The following is a 19874-nucleotide window of genomic DNA, read 5'->3' as shown; positions in this document are numbered from 1 at the left end:
TGCCTTTTCTTTGCCCTATAACTGACCTGGAGTCAGGGAATTTGGGGTCCCAGTATTTTTTGTTTGCCACACCTGGAGTAGGGTCTCCATTCTCTTAGTGGGGTTGATTGGAGGAAGGTAGCCACTAACTTAGCACACTCACCAGGAATTTAGCCTGTTCAACTCAGAGTTGGAGGGAATGGGAAATACTGGCAGCCTGCCCTTCCTAGTAAAATATGATGCCACTTCACTGGGAGCAGAAGGGAGAGGGAGCCATTGTTTTTTTGGCCACATCAGCCCAGAGTAAAGCTTCCATCAACTTGATGGGGACAGGTGGGCGCTGCATAGCTCAAATGCCATAAACTCTCACTGTTCTTACTGAGTTTCGTAAATTTTCTTAAGTAAATATTTCCTCATTTGCCATATGTCCTTACAATAATTTCCAGAGACTTTAAGTGATTGGGCTTTTTGATATATAGTTTTCACCAGTGATGCCTGTTTGTCTGAAGAATCTGTCCACAAAATTCCTCATGCTGCCATCCCAGAACTCAAACTCCCATTTACCTTTTATGTTTGACATCGAAAAGCTATAAATTTTTATATAATAGATCTACTCATCTTTTTAAATTTGTTTTATTGCTTTTATGCTTAGAAATTCATCTCCATCCAGTAATTTGACATATATTCACTTATTTGTATGTTTTCCTCATTTGGTACTTCATGTTTAGTACATCCAGACTTTATCTTGAAATATAATACATGATTGCCATTTAGAGTAACTTTTCTCCAAATAGTAAATATCCTAACATGATATATTTAGTAATCTATTACTCCCTGAATTTTTAAATTACCTCTGTCATTTATTGAGTTGTCACATATATTGAGGTCTGTTGGTCTGTCTATACTTTTATATATATCACACTGTTTTAGTTATTTTACTTTTATAATGCTTTAAAATCTAAAGTTGTCATATTATTATGAATGCTTAAAATTATTTTAGTTGTTTTTATTAATCTATTTTTCCAGGTGAACTTCAGAATTCTTTTTCTCACTCATAAAATTCCAATATAATTTTGATTAAAATGACATAACCAATAAGTTAATTTGGAAAAGTCAACACTTTGCAATATCCAGTCCTCCCATAGAAGAATGTAATGTCTTTTTATTAATTTAAATCATTGTTTAAAGCACTCAGAGAATTAGAAAAAAATAAAGTCTGGTATATTTATTGGTAAAGTTACTCAAGTATTTATTTCATGGTTTTCTTTTTTTGGGGCGGGAGGGAATGGAGTTTTGCTCTGTCACCTAGGCTGGAGTGCTGTGGCACAATCTCAGCTCATTGCAACCTCTGCCTCCTGGGTTCAAGCAATTCTTCTGCCTCAACCTCCTGAGTAGCTGGGATTACAGACGCGTGCCACCACACCCAGCTAATTTTTGTGTTTTCAGTAAAGATGGGGTTTCACCATGTTGCCAGGCTGGTCTTGAACTCCGGACCTCAAGTGATCTGCCTGCTTTGGTCTCCGAAAGTGCTGGGATTACAGGCACAAGCCACGGTGCACAGCCTGTTTTGTTTTTTGATTGCTAATATGGATAAGATTTTTCCACTATAAGAGATGATTATGTCAATTATACAGAAAACTACTAATATTTGTAACTGAGTTCACCTTATGAATTCTTATAAATTTTATAGCTTTTCATTTGTTCTCTTGGGATGTGAGCTGTGAAATCAAACTATCTACAATGATTATTTTCTGCTCTTCCTGCTGCCATTATCTTTAAAGACAAACTATAGCTTATTATCATTTTATTTATAATGTTGAGTGCAGAATTGAGGTATCTTGCATATAATTGAGATCTCAAATCCATTTATTTAAAATAGCCAAAAAAAGTTATATGATTTTATTTTTTTATTTTTTTATTATTATTATACTTTAAGTTTTAGGGTACATGTGCACAACGTGCAGGTTTGTTACATATGTATACATGCGCCATGTTGGTGTGCTGCTTATTTGAATTATGTGGGTTATTTAATGTGGTCCCCAGCAAGACGGTTTCCACGTGCAGATACAGACTCCAGCTTCTCACAGAGCAAGTCCTTCAGGTACATTTTCCTTAATGCAAATGAAGAAGGCAGCTGGGAATTATTTTCATGGAAATCTAATTTTTCAAGAGCTTTGGTGTGCATTATCCATGTTGTCCAAGCATCTGCAACAAAAATTTAAGGTCGAACTGTCCTTCTTGGGACCCTTTCTCTTGCCAAAAACTGTATGTATGTATGTGTTTGGGGTATAGAGCCCAATTTAATGTCAGCCAGAGTCAAATTTAATTACAAGGACAGACTAACTGGAAACAAAGTATCAACTACTCCAGGATCAAGTATACATATTTTAAATGTCTAATATTGTAGAGTGAAGAGCTTTTTACTTACAAGGTTAGTATAACACTATAGCAATGCATTTGTGCCCTTTCTGATTAGGCAAACCAGGGTTTGAATCTTAGCTCTGCTGCTCATTAGCTGTATTTTTTTAGCCAATATACTCATAATAGTTAAGATTGAGTTTGATTCTGACCCAAAATATCTGTATCATAAACTAGATAACTTCATTTCTCTTTCATGTAAAAGCCTGGACTTAGTTATTAAGAGAGTAGCATAAAGACTCAGTCTCATAGTGACCTTAGGGACAGTTTTGCCATCCAGAGGGTGAGGTCCTCCTCCTCATGGTTCAAGATGGCATCCAGAGCCTCAAGCAAGGTATCTGCATTTCAGATAGGAGAAAGAAAAAAAAAGAAGAAGAAGAAGAAAGAGAACACAGGCCGACTTTGACTGTCTTTTGAAGTTTTCTAAAGCTGCCACACAACAACACAACTATTGACCATAGTATAGCTATATGACAACACCTAATCGCAGGGAAAGCTGGGAAGGGTAGTTTTTTTGTTTGTTTGTTTTTGTATTTTTTTTGTTTGAGATGGAGTCTCGCTCTGTCTTGCAGGCTGGAGTGCAGCGGCGCAATCTCGGCTCACTGCAAGCTCCGCCTTCCGGGTTCACGCCATTCTCCTGCCTCAGCGTCCCGAGTAGCTGGGACTACAGGCGCCCGACACCATGCCAGCTAATTTTTTGTATTTTTAGTAGAGACAGGGTTTCACCGTGTTAGCCAGGATGGTCTCGATCTCCTGAGCTCGTGATCCGCCCGCCTCGGCCTCCCAAAGTGATGGAATTACAGGAGTGAGCCACCGCGCCCGGCCTGGGAAGGGTAGTTTTTATTCTGGATGTTCAGCTAAAAATCAGAGATTTTATTTGGGAAGAAAGAAGTAATGGATATTAGTAGATATATATATATATATGTTTGCTTTTGTCATTATGTTTAACTTCTATTTGCCCCAGTTCTTTGCCTGCAACCTGAGTATAATAATAGTAATCTCACAGTATTATTATTGTAAAGATTACCTTAACCTACACAATATTTACAAGATGCTTAATCTTTTTATGTTGTTGTTTTGAGACGGAGTCTCGCTCTGTCGCCCAGGCTGGAGTGCAGTGGCGAGATCTCGGCTCACTGCAAGCTCCGCCTCCTGGGTTCACACCATTCTCCTGCCTCAGCCTCTCGAGTAGCTGGGACTACAGGCGCCTGCCACCACGCCCGGCTAATTTTTTGTGTTTTTAGTAGAGATGGGGTTTCACCATGTTAGCCAGGATGGTCTCGATCTCCTGACCTCGTGATCCGCCCACCTCGGCCTCCCAAAGTGCTGGGATTAAAGGTGTGAGCCACCATGCCTGGCCTAAGATGCTTAATCTAATATCTTAAAACAATAAGCACTCAATACATTTTGGCTGTAATGACCCAAAATATCACCTCAGTAATACATTCTTATTGGTCTCCACTACAAATATGTTTTTTATAATAGAAACAAAATATCTGAAGAAGCACTATGAATATCAGAACTCTACAGCTAAAAGTGGTGGTTTGTGTTGCCCAAATTGACAATAACATACAGTGAGTAAACTAAAAATCTGGGAGGGTAAGGGTAGAGCCTCTGCATTTGGTCACACAAATTTGCCAAGTGATTGGCAAAACGAAGCTAGGACCCCATGCATCCACATTCATTTTTCAAACCTCTTTATCCTTGACTCAGCTCCCTTTCCTTCCACTGTGGCAGGTATTTGAGTACTGGCCAAAAACCTGGAACACTTTGAAATGTAAAACTTTCTCACTGAAATATTAAACTCAGCGAAGGTACCAGGAAATTCTGCATGTATAGTATACAATGTCAGGATATTGGTTAAGATATTCTTGCTGTTTCATTTAAATTTAGGGAGGCAATTATTGAGTTTGCCAGGTTTAAATTTTAAACTTTGTCTTTATAGCAGCATGATTTATAGTCCTTTGGGTATATACCCAGTAATGTGATGGCTGGGTCAAATGGTATTTCTAGTTCTAGATCCCTGAGGAATCACCACACTGACTTCCCCAAGGGTTGAACTAGTTTACAGTCCCACCAACAGTGTAAAAGTGTTCCTATTTCTCCACAACTTCTCCAGCACCTGTTGTTTCCTGACTTTAATGATTGCCATTCTAACTGGTGTGAGATGGTATCTCATTGTGGTTTTGATTTGCAATTCTCTGATGGCCAGTGATGATGAGCATTTTTTCATGTGTCTTTTGGCTGCATAAATGTCTTCTTTTAAGAAGTGTCTGTTCATATCCTTTGCCAACTTTTTGATGGGGTTGTTCATTTTTTTCTTGTAAATTTGTTTGAGTTCATTGTAGATTCTGGATATTAGCCCTTTGTCAGATGAGTAGGTTGCGAAAATTTTCTCCCATTCTATAGGTTGCCTGTTCACTCTGATGGTAGTTTGTTTTGCTGTGCAGAAGCTCTTTAGTTTAATTAGATCCCATTTGTCAATTTTGGCTTTTGTTGCTATTGCTTTTGGTGTTTTAGACATGAAGTCCTTGCCCATGCCTATGTCCTGAATGGTAATGCCTAGGTTTTCTTCTAGGGTTTTTATGGTTTTAGGTCTAACATTTAAGTCTTTAATCCATCTTGAATTAATTTTTGTATAAGGTGTAAGGAAGGGATCCAGTTTCAGCTTTCTACATATGGCTAGCCAGTTTTCCCACATGCACACGTATGTTTATTGTGGCACTATTCACAATAGCAAAGACTTGGAACCAACCCAAATGTCCAACAATGATAGACTGGATTAAGAAAATGTGGCACATATACACCATGGAATACTATGCAGCCATAAAAAATGATGAGTTCATGTCCTTTGTAGGGACATGGATGAAATTGGAAATCATCATTCTCAGTAAACTATCGCAGGGACAAAAAACCAAACACCGCATATTCTCACTCATAGATGGGAATTGAACAATGAGAACACATGGACACAGGAAAGGGAACATCACACTCTGGGGACTGTTGTGGGGTGGCGGGAGGGGGTATGGATAGCATTAGGAGATATACCTAATGCTAAATGACGAGTTAATGGGTGCAGCGCACCAGCATGGCACATGTATACATATGTAACTAACCTGCACATTGTGCACATGTATCCTAAAATTTAAAGTATAATAATAATAAAAATAAATAAATAAAAATAAAAATAAAATAATTAAATGACAACTAAAATAGTAACTTCAAAATGAGATTAATGGAATAAAAAAACAAAGAGAATAAAAAAAAATTTAAACTTTGTCTTATCTCCACAGGTTATTTGTTCAGTCTTCATACTATTTCCATAAAAATAGTGCAAGAAAACAACCAGTGTGATCAAGTTAAATATATGCATATTTAATTTGAACATTCTATTGTAGGAAAAAAGGTTAGTTTTACTGACCAAGAGAAACGGATTTTAAATATAACCTATTTATTGAATCTTAAACATAATTACTAAGAGTTTCTATTAAATACATTCCTTTTATAGAATCACAGGTTAAATTCTCTCCAAAAGAGGAATGAGCTTGCTTTGCCATAGAGGCCTAAATTTGAATGAGTCTCCTGTTCTGGTCCAATAGCAACTACTATGCTGACTGGATCCCTCAAACAGAGGGGACCAAGAGATTCTCAGAATAGCAAGATATACTTAGTCTCTAGAGAGGTTTAGGAACAATAGACAAGAGGAAGAAGGAACTGGTGGGGAAAAAAAAGCTGCATTCTGATGACTAGGAATTGCGGACCTTCTGTTAGGAAGAAACTATATTCTTAGTTTCATCATCTCATTCTTTTAACCCGTCTACATTTCTCCTTACAAATTTCATTTGAGATTCACTGCTTCCTGGAAGATTTCATCATTTAATGTAATGATGATAGTGGTAATGGTAGCAGCAGTAGTAGCACCTACCATTTACTGAATGCTGTTATATTCCTGATATTTATCAAGGTACTTTTCACACATAAACTTACTCATTTCATCTTCAGAGCAATCCCACAAGATAGGCCTGATTTTGATGCTCATTTTGCAGATATGCCAATTGAGGCACAGAGAGATTTAGTGACTTGCCCAATGCCACACAGCAGGTTAATGACAGACCCCAAATTTAAACCTTGGGTTTAATTGGGGTCTAGGTGCTCTTATTTATTGGTTCTAGGTGCTCTTATTTATTACATTACATTATCTTCTTATATTATTTACTTTTTTCTCTGTTGTTCTTACCAATTAAATGTACTTTCCTGGTATCACAATAATTTTCACTTACTGATTATTTGCTCTAATTTTTAACACATATATTATTTCTATTATTCATTAGTGGTTTTGATCCAAGGGAAAAGACAAAACACAGTAGCACCTAGTATAGTACATTGTTTTGCACATCGTACATACCAAAATATTTGATCGCATGATGGACAAACATCTGAAATGGAATATTTTCCGTTTGAATTTTCTGCCTAACAGGAAACAGGATTGAAATCTGCCTCATTCATATGAGGATATTTAGGAATTTTGTGGGGAGTGAGGGGGGGTGACCTGAACTGCTTAGATTTAAATGGCCCTAGAGCTAATATTCATGGTTAATAGCCAAGGCTTTGGTCCTTTCTCTTCAGTTTACAGAAACCCTCAAGCAGTGAAAGTCAGTTTCTACCCAGGAAGTCAGTTCTTTGTTATTTTGCATCTCTGTAGCTCACACTAAAGAATTTGCTGGACCGTTTCATTCTGCTTTCTGTAATCATAAACACAGGCCTTTTGGGGAGACCTTTGATAAACAACAGTAAAATACACACACACACACACACACACACGCACACATAATATATGTCTATATGTATACATACACAAATGTATGTATGTATTCTAAAGAAAACCATTCTGAAAGACAAAAGAATTTTAGGGATAATTAGTTCATTAGTAGCATATAGAACAGTAAGAATAATTTTAACAAGTAAATGTGTATTTTATTGTTTTATAAGAGATTTCACAGATGTATATTATACCAGAATGTTGACTTGATTATTCATGAATAAAGTATCCAAAATACAGCTCCATTGTTCTCATCAGCCCAGGCCTGGAGGAAACAATATGAAATGATGCCAACTGGCTGTGAGCCAACACATGACCGAGGCCTGTGAGCACTCAGAGTGAACCCAGAGGCAGGTGCACGCGAGGGTCCTGCTGGCCCCTCACTCTGATCCTGTCCTGCCCTATGGCCATTGATCAGCCTCTGGCGTCTGTCCTCCTGTCTGCTAGTCCCCTCTGCCACAGAACCTTGCACATAATAACATCTTTACTGCACCGAGACTGCTGTCCACAAATGCCTCTGTGGAGATAGCAAATGATCACACAAAAGAGAAAGAAACAGAATGGGTTGCAGTCCCTAGGCGGCATAGCAGTGCTGACAAAACCTTAAACTATATTTCATGGAACTGACACCCCAAAATATGTTTATCTACTGCCTCTTTGTAGCCTTACAGATGCCAAGTACTGGACATCTGAAGACTTGCAAAGACTCCATAGCAAGCAAAGAAGGAAAATCTGATTGTTCTAGAAGCACATGCACAGCCGACCTGGCCAGAGTCCTCCCAATCACAGACCTCTTGAGAAACTTGCATAAGCCACAGAGCAAAATGTGTGTGACATAGAAGTATGGTTTTTTCTTAAAAAAAAAAAAAAAGAAAGAAAGAAAAGAAAAGAAAAAGAAAAAAAACCTTCTGTTTTCAGTAATATACTTATCAATCATAAATCACAACATATAACGGAAGTAAGTGTTGCCTTTTAAAAAAATCAGATATAGTATGTAAAATTCTCAAAAATGTTTAGATGCCCATGCCTCTCCATAAACACAGGTTTGATGAAGATGATTTTCTGGCAAACACATATTTGTTTGCTGCACACAAATAATTGTCCCATAGAGAATTTTAAGACTTTGTGCATTTACAACTCCAAGCATCAGTTCTTTCACATCAAATGGAACTGGCCCAGAAAGTGACTGACACATGACTACTTTTTCATGGAGAGATGATCTTCTTGATTGCTCTATCCCAGAAAACCTTTCTTTCAAATCAATGGAATTCCTGATGAAAAATAAGCATTTGTGTCCATTCTGAAGCTACTTAAGGTGTGCATTCTACAAGTACCACTCATAACAAAATGCAGTTTTTAGTGAAGGTCTCTAAGTTATATTAGGGGACAGTACGTGGTCCGCCAGGAGATTATAGCACATAAATTAAACTAGAGCCAAAGACAGAAAAATGTAGCAAAAAAAAAAAATAAATAAATAAAGTGTGCAGAATGTAAAAGCAAGGAAAGAGCAGAAAATTACAATGTTGGTAAATGCTTAGACTAAAGGTGAAATAAATATAGGCACTAGTTTATTCTCTTGAAGATGAAGTACTCTTTTAAATCTGCCTGTTTTAAGTTAAAGCAGCTAGAAGAACGAGCAACAGTCTGGATGATTCTTGTATAAGAGGATATAATAAACACATAAGGAAAATAATGTAGAAAAGTAAAATATGTAGTGTATCAGGATTTGCAGTGAGGTCAACAAAGTTTCATAAAGAGATCCTCATAGTGAGTATTGCGGCTCCCTAAAGGAATCTGAAAGCCTATATGACATCCATTAACTGATAAGAGAAGGGGGAAAGGAAGTGGGGGGAAGGCAAAGAAAAAAATGCAGAATGTGGGGTGAATTAGTAAATTCAGAACTCAAAAGGTGGATAAATGAAGAGGTGAATCTATCAATCAATTAGGTAGGCAACCAGTAAGACACTGATCTAGCCAGTTCTGACTGCAGAACTATTTTCAGCTTCCTGTATGGTAAGTAACTGGCAGTCAAAGGTAAACCCATATTTTCAGGGTATGCATGCAGCTAGTTATTGTGTTTGTTTTAACTGTTCACATTCAGTTAATAATTTATGCATTCTGTGACTAAGCTGTTTTTAAAAGTTTTTTTTTATTTGAAGGTAATAAGACATCTAATGTTGATTATGATAAAAAAAATTCCAATTCAGAGGTGTAGTATGGGCAAAAGCCTAACTGTAGTGGGCTTAAAAGAGGGTAGGGAGGGAGAAATCAAAGACTTTGGTGTAGATAACTATTTTGAGGAGCTTGCTTTGAAATGAGCAGAGAACTAGGACGAATGAGGAAGAGGCTTTTATTTTTTTAAGTGGAAAAAAAAAGTATGCTTGGGGCCGGGCACGATGGCTCATGCCTGTAATCCCAGGACTTTAGGAGGCTGAGGTGGGTGGATCACTTGCAGTCAGGAGTTCGAGTCCAGTCTGGCCAACATGGTGAAACCCTGTCTCTACTAAAAGTACAAAAATTGGCCGGTGTGGTAGCGCACACCTGTAGTCCCAGCACTCGGGAGGCTGAGGCAGGAGAATCGCTTGAACCTGGGAGGCAGAGGTTGCAGTGAGCCGAGATGGCACCACTGCACTCCAGCCTGGTGACAGAGTGAGAATTTATCTAAAAAAAAAAAGAAAAAAGCCAGATGGATAACAAACTATAGAAATGATCCCTGAAAGTATATCCATCTGACAAAGAGCTACAAGGAACTTAAACAAATTTACAAGAAAAATACAAACAACCCCATCAAAAAGTGGGCAAAGGATATGAACAGACACTTTTCAAAAGAAGGCATTTATGCAGCCAACAAACATATGAAAAAAGCTCATCATCATTGGTCATTAGAGAAATGCAAATAAAAACCACAATGAGATACAATCTCATGCCAGTTAGAATGGCGATCATTAAAAAGTCTGGAAACAACAGATCTTGAAAAGGATGTGAAGAAACAGGAACGCTTTTACACTGTTGGTGGAAGTGTAAATTAGTCCAACCATTCTGGAAGGCAGTGTGGTGATTCCTCAAGGATCTAGAACCAGAAATACCATTTGACCCAGCAATTCCATTACTGGGTATACACCCTAAGGATTATAAATCATTCTACTATAAAGACACATGCACATGTATGTTTATTGCAGCACTATTCACAATAGCAAAGACTTGGAACCAACCCAAATGCCCATCAATGATAGACTGGACAAAGAAAATGTGGCACATATATACACCATGGAATACTATGCAGCCATAAAAAAGGATGAGTTCATGTCCTTTGCAGGGACGTGGATGAAGCTGGAAACTATCATTCTCAGCAAACTAACACAGGAACAGAAAACCAAACACCACATGTTCTCACTCATAAGTGGGAGTCGAACAATGAAAACACATGGACACAGGGAGGGGAACATCACACACTGGGGCCTGTTGGGGGTGAGGGGTTAGGGGAAAGAGAACATTAGGGGAAATACCTAATGTAGATGACAGGTTGATGGGTGCAGCAAACCACCATGGCATGTGTATACCTATGTGACAAACCTGCACGTTCTGCACATGTATCCCAGAACTTATAGTAATTTTTTAAAAGTATGCTTTATGCTGAAAGGAAGATGCAGTGCATTAGAGAGGAAGATATAATGCAGGAAGAGGAGAGAATTTCTAGAGGCATGGCATTGAGTAGGTAAGAGAGGTAGAGTTCTAAGGAGGAATGCCTGAGTGTATGTTAGGGTGGGAGCTTGTGAAGTGTTCTTATCATTCTTGCTTTCTCCCTAAAATAATAAGTGAGGTCTTCAACTGAGAGTGAGGAATGAGGAGGAGGTATTGGAGATTTGAGGAAGGAGAAGACGCAAAATTGCTATCTGGAAGAGTGCAAGAGAGAAAATGGGATAGGGATAGTATGCTTGACAGATGGCATTCCACTTCCACTTGAGGTTTGTGCTCATAAATTTAACATGAGACTAATGGTCCAATAGGACTGCAACCTTTTCCTTGTCTTCGTTTAGGAGCATGGGTGCAAATGTGTAGTAGGCAGAGCATTGTAATTAGCCAGGTTTGAGATTTTTGTCAAGTGAGTGTGATGAAGAAAGAAGGGGCAAGGAAGTTGGCCACGTATACAAGAGAGTGATTATAATCAATTGCCATGGACTCTAAACTGGGTAAAGTTAAGAGTGAACATGAATAGAATGAGGGAGGTGGAGAAACTGTAAGTTTGAGTGGATGAGTGAAGTTCAAGAATTGTTTGTGTTTGGGGAATAGAATCAGTGAGCAGGAAAGATAAGAGGTGATGGAGAATTAGATGCTGAAAATTAAGATCATGAAAGGGTTGCCAGTTTGGGTAATAACAAGGTGTAGAGGAGGGAATGTCTGAGATAGAAACAAGTTTGCTGGAGGAGAGAAGGCTAATGATCTGAAGTACAGGGTGCTGGGAGGATTGTCTCTATAGGGATTGAAATCCTCCCCTCAAAAAGATAGTAGTACTGTTGGGAAAGTGACAGTGATCTAGAACTTTACTACTCGAAGAGTGGTCCAGCAGCTTCCGTATTACTGGGTTCTTGTCAGATAAGCAGAATCTGAGGCTCCAATGCAGAACTACTGAGTCAGAATCTATAGTTCAGCAAGATCCCCCAGACACTCATGTGTTCACTGAAGTTTGAGAAGCATTAGCCTAGAAACTAAATGTCTTTGTGAAATGAGGGGTAACCTAGGTTTAGAATGACTGTTACAAGGAGGAGTTGTGGATAGAGTCAATGACAGGAGACTCAAAGGGAAGAGGGATGGTGAATGGTTTGGAGACTGCAATGAGAAGCAAGGAGGCCAACCATCCCACCTCCAAGATGAGTGAAGAAAACAGCCACCACGTAAAAGGACACAGAGGAGGCAGTGACCGCAAGAGGGAGCCTGGGTTTAATTTAGAACCAAGAACTGAACATCTGGAGGAAATATGGGGTATGAATCCTTGAAAACTCAAGAAAAGGGCAGTGGGTTCCAAAGGGCAAAATGGAAGGAGTGCAGAGGCTGGGAATGTGTAGGAGAGAGGACCTCATGCTAGTTAAAAAGTATGGGAGTCTGGAGCTTACCACAGTGACTGACATAGCCATAAAGGACATAATGACTTCTTCCAGGTGGATAATGGTGGAGAATCTGAGTATTATGGGACAGAGAAATGTGGGTGTCTAAGGTTGGGGCGGGGTCCTCCCTCTTTACTTCTACTGAGGGAGGTTTGGAGACAAAAAAAAAAAAAGAAAAGAAACAGTTCAACTTCCTTCCACAGGGGAATTGGTGAATGACATTAAATTTATATATAATGAACATTACGGTTCAGTTAAAGGAATGAACCAGGATTGTTTTTCAACACAGCGCATAATGTTGAGTGAAAAAAGCAAGTTGCATAAAACAGGTTAGTTTTGAGACCAAAAATGCAGTTCGATAACACTTATGTAAAAAATTGAAATATAAAGAATAAAAGTGAATATTAGTAATGAATATATGAAGATATAATGAATACATACTCTTTTTTAAAATCTGAAAGTGATATTCACTATTTTAGGAAATTGGTTACCTCTGGAAGAGAAATAAGGGGAAGAGGAAGATAGAGTTTTAGCTCTATTTGTAGGGCTTTTTTTTTTTTTCCCCACCCCCGAGACGGAGTCTCGCTCTGTCGCCCAGGCTGGAGTCCAGTGGCGCGATCTCAGCTCACTGCAAGCTCCGCCTCCAGGGTTAAAGCGATTCTCCTGCCTCAGCCTCCCAAGTAGCTGGAATTGCAGGCACGCGCTACCACACCCAGCTAATTTTTTTTTGTATTTTTAGTAGAGACAGGGATTCACCATGTTAGTCAAGCTGGTCTCAAACTCCTGACCTCGTGATCCACTTGCCTCAGCCTCCCAAAATACTGGGGTTACAGGCGTGATGTAGGGCTTTTTAAAAAATAAAAAGAGGGCTGGGCGCGGTGGCTCACACCTTTAATCCCAGCACTTTGGGAGGCCGAGGTGGGCGGATTACGAGGTCAAGAGATTGAGACTATCCTGGATAACACGGTGAAACCCCGTCTCTACTAAAAATACAAAAAAAAAAATTATCCGGGCGTGGTGGAGGGCGCCTGTAGTCCCAGCTACTCCAGAGGCTGAGGCAGGAGAATGGCGTGAACCTGGGAGGCGGAGCTTGCAGTGAGCCAAGATCGGGCCACAGGATTCCAGCCTGGGTGACAGAGCGAGACTTCGTCTCAAAATAAATAAATAAATAAATAATAAATAAATAAATAAATAAATAAAATTAAAAAAAAGAGATCTGAAACAAAAGTATAAAATATTAACATCTGTTCTTAGTGCACACATGAGTGTCTGTTATAATTATTTGAAGTGTTTTTCATTTTAAAATATTACACTAAAATGATAGATAATGAAGGAGGGATTATATTTTACCACTGGGCCTTGGAAGATAGACATGGAGGTTCTTTCAAAATAATGTCATGGCCATTTTATCCAGCTGCTGCTTCTTTAAGTTATAGCCATACAGCCCATCTCAGTCCTACCATATTTGTCTCTCTTCCTCTCCTGCTCCAGAAGTGTTAAACAGGGTAAATGCTTCATATTTTCTTATGCAGAGCAATTTAGTTTTTAAGGTGTTCTGCCCTCTCCTTCCAAACTCTTCCTGGGACATATTATTTTACAACTATATGGTATTTTAGTATGTAAATGGTGTTTTGCCTTACCTAGACAGTTTCCTTCCTGAAAAGGGATTTGATGTCATTTGTTAAGTGGTAAGGGGAGGGGGAAGGTAATAACTATATAACCACAAAAAAATCACAAATACATATGTAAAAGCCAAATGTTCCATCCTTTGCAAACAAACATACGGAAACCACTTCTTCCGTCTCAATAGGGTGTGAGATTTTGAGCTTATTTTTTGGTGATGGTGATGATAGAGTTGAGAAATATTTCGGAGACCTTTTGCTGGAACTACTCATGGCCACGGGATTTACATTTTTTCTCAGTACAGCATCAAGGATGAAATACATGGGCTTATAAGTCAAAAACCAAAATCAAGTGAATTTATTCATCTGCCTTTGCAGGCATTCACACAGAGCACAGTTTGTAAGCTGAAAGCCCCACATCTGCTGAACAAAATTCCCCCCTTTGCCTAGCTGAAACTGTCCTCCATGTATCAATCAATGGAACAGCAAATGCCAGCCATTGAGATTTATCAACATGTCACAATGCAGAATCAATTACTTTAGTTTGAAAACATTTTTGTCTGTTTCATCACAACCCAATAATCAAATTTCTTTTATAAAACTTATGAACTTTATTTAAACCCAAAATGTGAGCGGTATGACTGCCAAAATAACAAATGCAATTTTGAACTGCATTAATATGGTGTCCAGATCAAGGGGCAATGTCATATAGCAGTGTTTCTCAATTCTTTTGTCATTATCACTCTCTAAGGAGCCTATTTATACATGTCTTTATAATTATCACTTGCCCCATGAAATGTTTTGTGTATATGTCTGGGATTTATATTTAAAAAGTATGTTTTTTTGTCCACCAAGAACCAATTTTTACCCCCTTGGGAATGATAGCTCCCCTCTTGAGAATACATGCTGAATGGCAAGGCCTCCAATTATATTAAACTTACAAATTGATTTTAGAACCTATCTTTATCCCCCTTCTTGTTTAATTCTCATGCAACACACATAATTAATATATATTATAGAGCTTAATATTTAATCACAATGAAGTAATATTTCAGGCAAATAGAACCAATTGAGTATTTTCTATCCATGCTTCATTCATCACTGGTGATTTGATTATTACCTTAAAGACAGAATGTTTTAAATGTGCAGGTATCTGTATATCGACTTTCTTTGTTTTGCATTCTTTAGTCAACATAGTGGTTCTCAAATTTTAATGAGCAGAAGAATTTCTGGACAGAATTATATACAATATCTTATGTAATCTCTATTATGAGTCAGTTAAGGGCTTTTTCAGAGGTAATTTTGGTTATTCTCAATTCTCACCTTCCAGCCTAATTTTGGAACCTAACAATTACATGATTCCACACAATTCTATACATTCTTCAGAACTTAGTGGAGTCTGGGTTCAGTTCTGAGCACTGGTTTTAAGAGAGACAATCACAAACTAAATTATGCTTTCCTAGAAGATCACAACCATAGCATGAAAAAAAAAAAAGATTGTATTAACTAGGGAACAGTTAGCCTGAGAAAAGAATGCTTAGGGAAGCCCTAATAACTGTCTTCAAATATTTGAATAACTAGCAAGAGGTATTAAACATTAGAGTGAACAAGTGAAAGATAGCGCAATATGCTTGCTACTTTGGCATAAGGATTATTAAGAAGCAGATATAAGAAAAGCTCTCGCCCTCATCAGAGACAGTGCTAGACCCTTCTCAGTCCAAAGGTGGGCACCAGAAAAATTCACATAACAAAACTTTGCTAACATTAGCCCTTACTTACCATTAGTTTCCCCCATATATTTGCCTTCTCACAATTTGTTACCTCGACAAACTCAAAGTCCTTTTCCTTTGTCTTGTCACTTCCCTCAAAAAACATGTATTGTGTTTTGTTAAGATGCTATATAAACCCAAGTTCTGACTACCCCTTTGAGTTGCTCATCACTGGGTGCTCCCACATATATGCACATGCTAATAAACTTCTGTTTATTTTTTTCTTGTTAATCTGTCTTTTTGTTTTTGGATTTTGTTGTTGTTGTTGTTGTTGTTGAGACAGAGTTTTGCTCCTGTTGCCCAGGCTGGAGTGCAATGGTGCGATCTTGGCTCACCACAACCTCCACCTCCCAGGTTCAAGCTATTCTCCTGCCTCAGCCTCCTAAGTAGCTGGGATTTACAGGCATGCGCCACCATGCCCGGCTAATTTTGTATTTTTAATAGAGACGAAGTTTCTCCACGTTGGTCAGGCTGGTCTCAAACTCCCGACCTCAGGTCATCCATCTGCCTCGGCCTCCCAAAGAACTGGGATTACAGGCGTGAGCCACCACGTCTGCCCTAATCTGTCCTTTAGTAGTCTAACTTATAGGATACAGCCAATGAGCCTGAAATGGGTAGAAGAAAAGCAGTTGTTCCTTCTCTACACTAGTTATGAGCTGACAGTGGAGTAAGACCACCATGGTTTGAATCCTTTGGCCTTACGAAGGTTACATAACCAACTCATGCCTTAATTTCCTCATCTAAAAAAATGTGGGTATTAATAGAATTTACTTTGTTAGGTGGACATTTTATCCATGGAGTTAAAGTGAAGATTAAATGGGTGAATATCTCTAAAGTGCCAAGAACACTGGCTAGTAGATATTATGCACTATCCCAGGAAATTGCAACAGCTGTAAGATACAGATTACTAATTTCAGGAAAAACTTCCTTGCAATGTAGTGAACGCCCGTTTGCTGGAAGCTGTCAAGGAGAAACTGGTTGACAATCTTTCAATAATAGAGTGAAACAGAATAGATCATAGGCCGAGGGCCAGGATACATGATCTCTCAGAACCCATCGAGTCTAGGACTCAAGGCATATGCAGAACCACCTCCGTAATTTTCTCCAAGCTTAAACTACTTCAATATTTGGTCTGAGGGAAGTTGTTTGCAAACCTGACCAATAAACAAAATCCCACATGGCAGTGGCCTGAAAAATCTTCCCTATGCAGTTAGTGATGTGTCCCCATTCCTGTTCAACCACATCGCTGAGCACATTGGCTACCTGAACGGTGGAGCTGAGTGACTACCCTCCTTTGTCCTTACACTGAAAATTCTTTGTTAGCCACCCAATGACTGAACAACTGCCAGTTCCTGCTGAAAATATGCCTCGACCTTAGATGGACTATGTTTCCCTTGATGCTAACAATGAAGAGCCTTCACTACTAAAAAAGAAACTATATCGAAATCCTTCTTGTGATACAGCTACCCAGTGTCCATACAGCATATTAAAAACAACAAACCAAACAGCTTTATTTTAAAATATATACATAGCTCCAACTAACTGGGGGCAGGCAATTATTTCCACTTAATTTCTAAAACTGATCTGACTGGTTATTAATATGTCACCTATTCATGACCACAGACACAAATTTTATAAATCCAGTTTGAAAATGATTAATCTAATGGACTTTCCTTGTTTGTTTTCTTGTTTATCTTTTTTAGTACTTGACAATTCTTTCATTACCTACCTATTGAAAACTCTCTTTCCCCTTGACTTAGTGACTCACAAGTCTTACATTCTCCATCGTTTAAATGCACCATCTCTGTTTCCAGCCCTCCCTGCACTCCTCCTGGTGTGGTCATTAGGCTTCTGCTCTTTGCACTCTTCTCCCTGTGAAGTTATCCCTTTGTCTTAACTCCAAATACCATCAGTCTCAAGCAATCTAAAAATGCTCCTTAGGGAGTGATAGTGACAAAAGGTTTGAGAAGCAATGCTATACAACATTGCTCCTTTCTTTGGACACCATATTAATGCAGTTCAAAATTGCATATTGTTGTTTTAGCAGTCATATTGCAAGCATGTTGGGTTTAAATAAAACTCATTAGTTTTGCAAAGAAATTTGATTATTGAGATATGATAAAACAGACAAAAATGCTTTTTTTAAACCTAAAGTAATTGATTTTGCATTGTGACATGTCAATCCATCTTAATGGCTGACATGTGTACTTCCAACGATTGATGAATTGAGGCACTTTTAGCTCTGGCTTTGACCCAGACACCAGTTGGAGAGTTGTGGTTTCAGGATGTCTCCATGCAAAGGCTTCTCCCATGACCCCAACCAAACATGCCTAAAAATAATACCATTCCTGCTCACTTTCCACTACTTGAATACTCTTTCTACTCAGATCTCAAAACCCAACCGTCTTTGACTCTTTTCTTCTCATTCATCTTAATAGTTTCCCTGTAGCCAATGAGCTACAATGTCTCACTGACATTTCCCATAAGCCACCACTTCCCTGCCTTTTCCTTGTATTCTCATTTAAACTTTCACAGTCTAAGGTCTGGATTACAACAAAAGTTCAACTGCTCTTGTTGCCTCTGGCCTTCTTCCTCTCAAATCCAGCACATTAGCCTCCTAAAACACAAGTTTTTACTAATTCATTAATTCTTCATCTAATAAATGTTTATTGAGCACCAACCTATATGCCAGGAAGACACTCCAGAGTCGTAGCCACACAAGAGGTACCCAATAAATCTCTGTGGAAAGTTTGTAAAATTCTTATATTTATTTAGATTTAGTGAAGATTCTTTGAGCAACTTGACACTGCTGATGCTTATTAGAGGGGAGTTGAATCAAATGACCTGGTTTGCAAACTTTCTTAGCATAACAGTGTAACATATTGAAAATTGTTCCTCAGGGGCCACTGTGAGAGCCTCACACTCCATATTAATTCTTCAATGTCCCCTTCCAGTTTGCCATGGTACAAAGGACAAAGTCAAGGGAATGTGAGAGGAATAAAGACGTTCTTATTCTTGTTATTTATTTGCCTAGCCCATACCTCCACATGGGGTCAGGCTTACAAATGAAAGAAGTATGGAGTTGTTATTTCTTAAGGTTCATCAAAAAAAGCCTTTGACCAAAAATATATCACCTTCTGGGCCAACTTCATAGTGAAATTTCACAAGTTATTTTTTGGAATTACAACATCAAGAGCGCAGCCTAAAATGTTATTAGGGAAACTACATATTAAACCATGGTCTGCCTTTAATTTCTTACTACCCAATAAGCTATGTTCAACAACACTTCAATTATTTGTAGTCTCTTGCACATCTTCACTTTCTTTTCATTCCTGCTGCTGCCGTGTGAGGTCATCTCCAGGGAGTACCATTACCATAGACTACAAAACAACCTATACTTCTCAATCAGCCTTTTCTTCTTTCACTTCTATTGTAATTTAAACAAAATTTACTTATCTAGCATAATGTATATACAGTATTTGTATAAAGTATAAGGCCCTTCTTTTCCAAACAGAATTTCCATAATATAAAACTTCAGTCCTCTTATTCCATATAGCTCCACTTGCTGTTCACCTACTGGTCTCATGTTGAACATGATGACATTTGATCAATCAGTTCCTCTAACCCAAATATTCTTTCCTTCTCTTTGTTCTCTCCCAATTCACATCTGTCCTCTAAGTCCTAGTCTAAATCCTGTCTCTTCTCATAAAACCTTCCCAAACTATTCCAGCTCAATGTTCTCTCTCTGCTGCACTCTTCCAACAAATGCCATACAGTCTACTTATTTCACACATGTCTTTTGCAGAATTAATTTTTATGTACATATTTTCTTTTAAAGAAACTGCAAAATGATCAATGACAGAAGCATGATTTGCTATTATTTATATTTTTTGTTATTAAAAACCAGACAATGTTGATATTGAGAAAATTCAGTGAGCTGCACATTTAAAAGCATCTTCCTGTGTGCATAATATAATTCAATAATTTAGGCCGGGCACGGTGGCTCACACCTCTAATCCCAGCACTTTGGGAGGCAGAGGCGGGTGGATCACTTGTGGTCAGGAGTTTGAGACCACCCTGGCCAACACAGCAAAACCCTATCTCTATTTAAAAAAAAATAGAAAAAGAATTAGCTGGGTGTCGTGGCACATGCCGGTGGTCCAAG

The sequence above is a fragment of the Gorilla gorilla genome, chromosome 1 (genome assembly GCF_029281585.2).
Source record: "Gorilla gorilla gorilla isolate KB3781 chromosome 1, NHGRI_mGorGor1-v2.1_pri, whole genome shotgun sequence".
NCBI classification, from domain to species: Eukaryota; Metazoa; Chordata; class Mammalia; order Primates; family Hominidae; genus Gorilla; species Gorilla gorilla.
The sequence above is the reverse complement of the archived record's forward strand: the minus strand, read 5'-3'. Positions refer to the sequence as shown.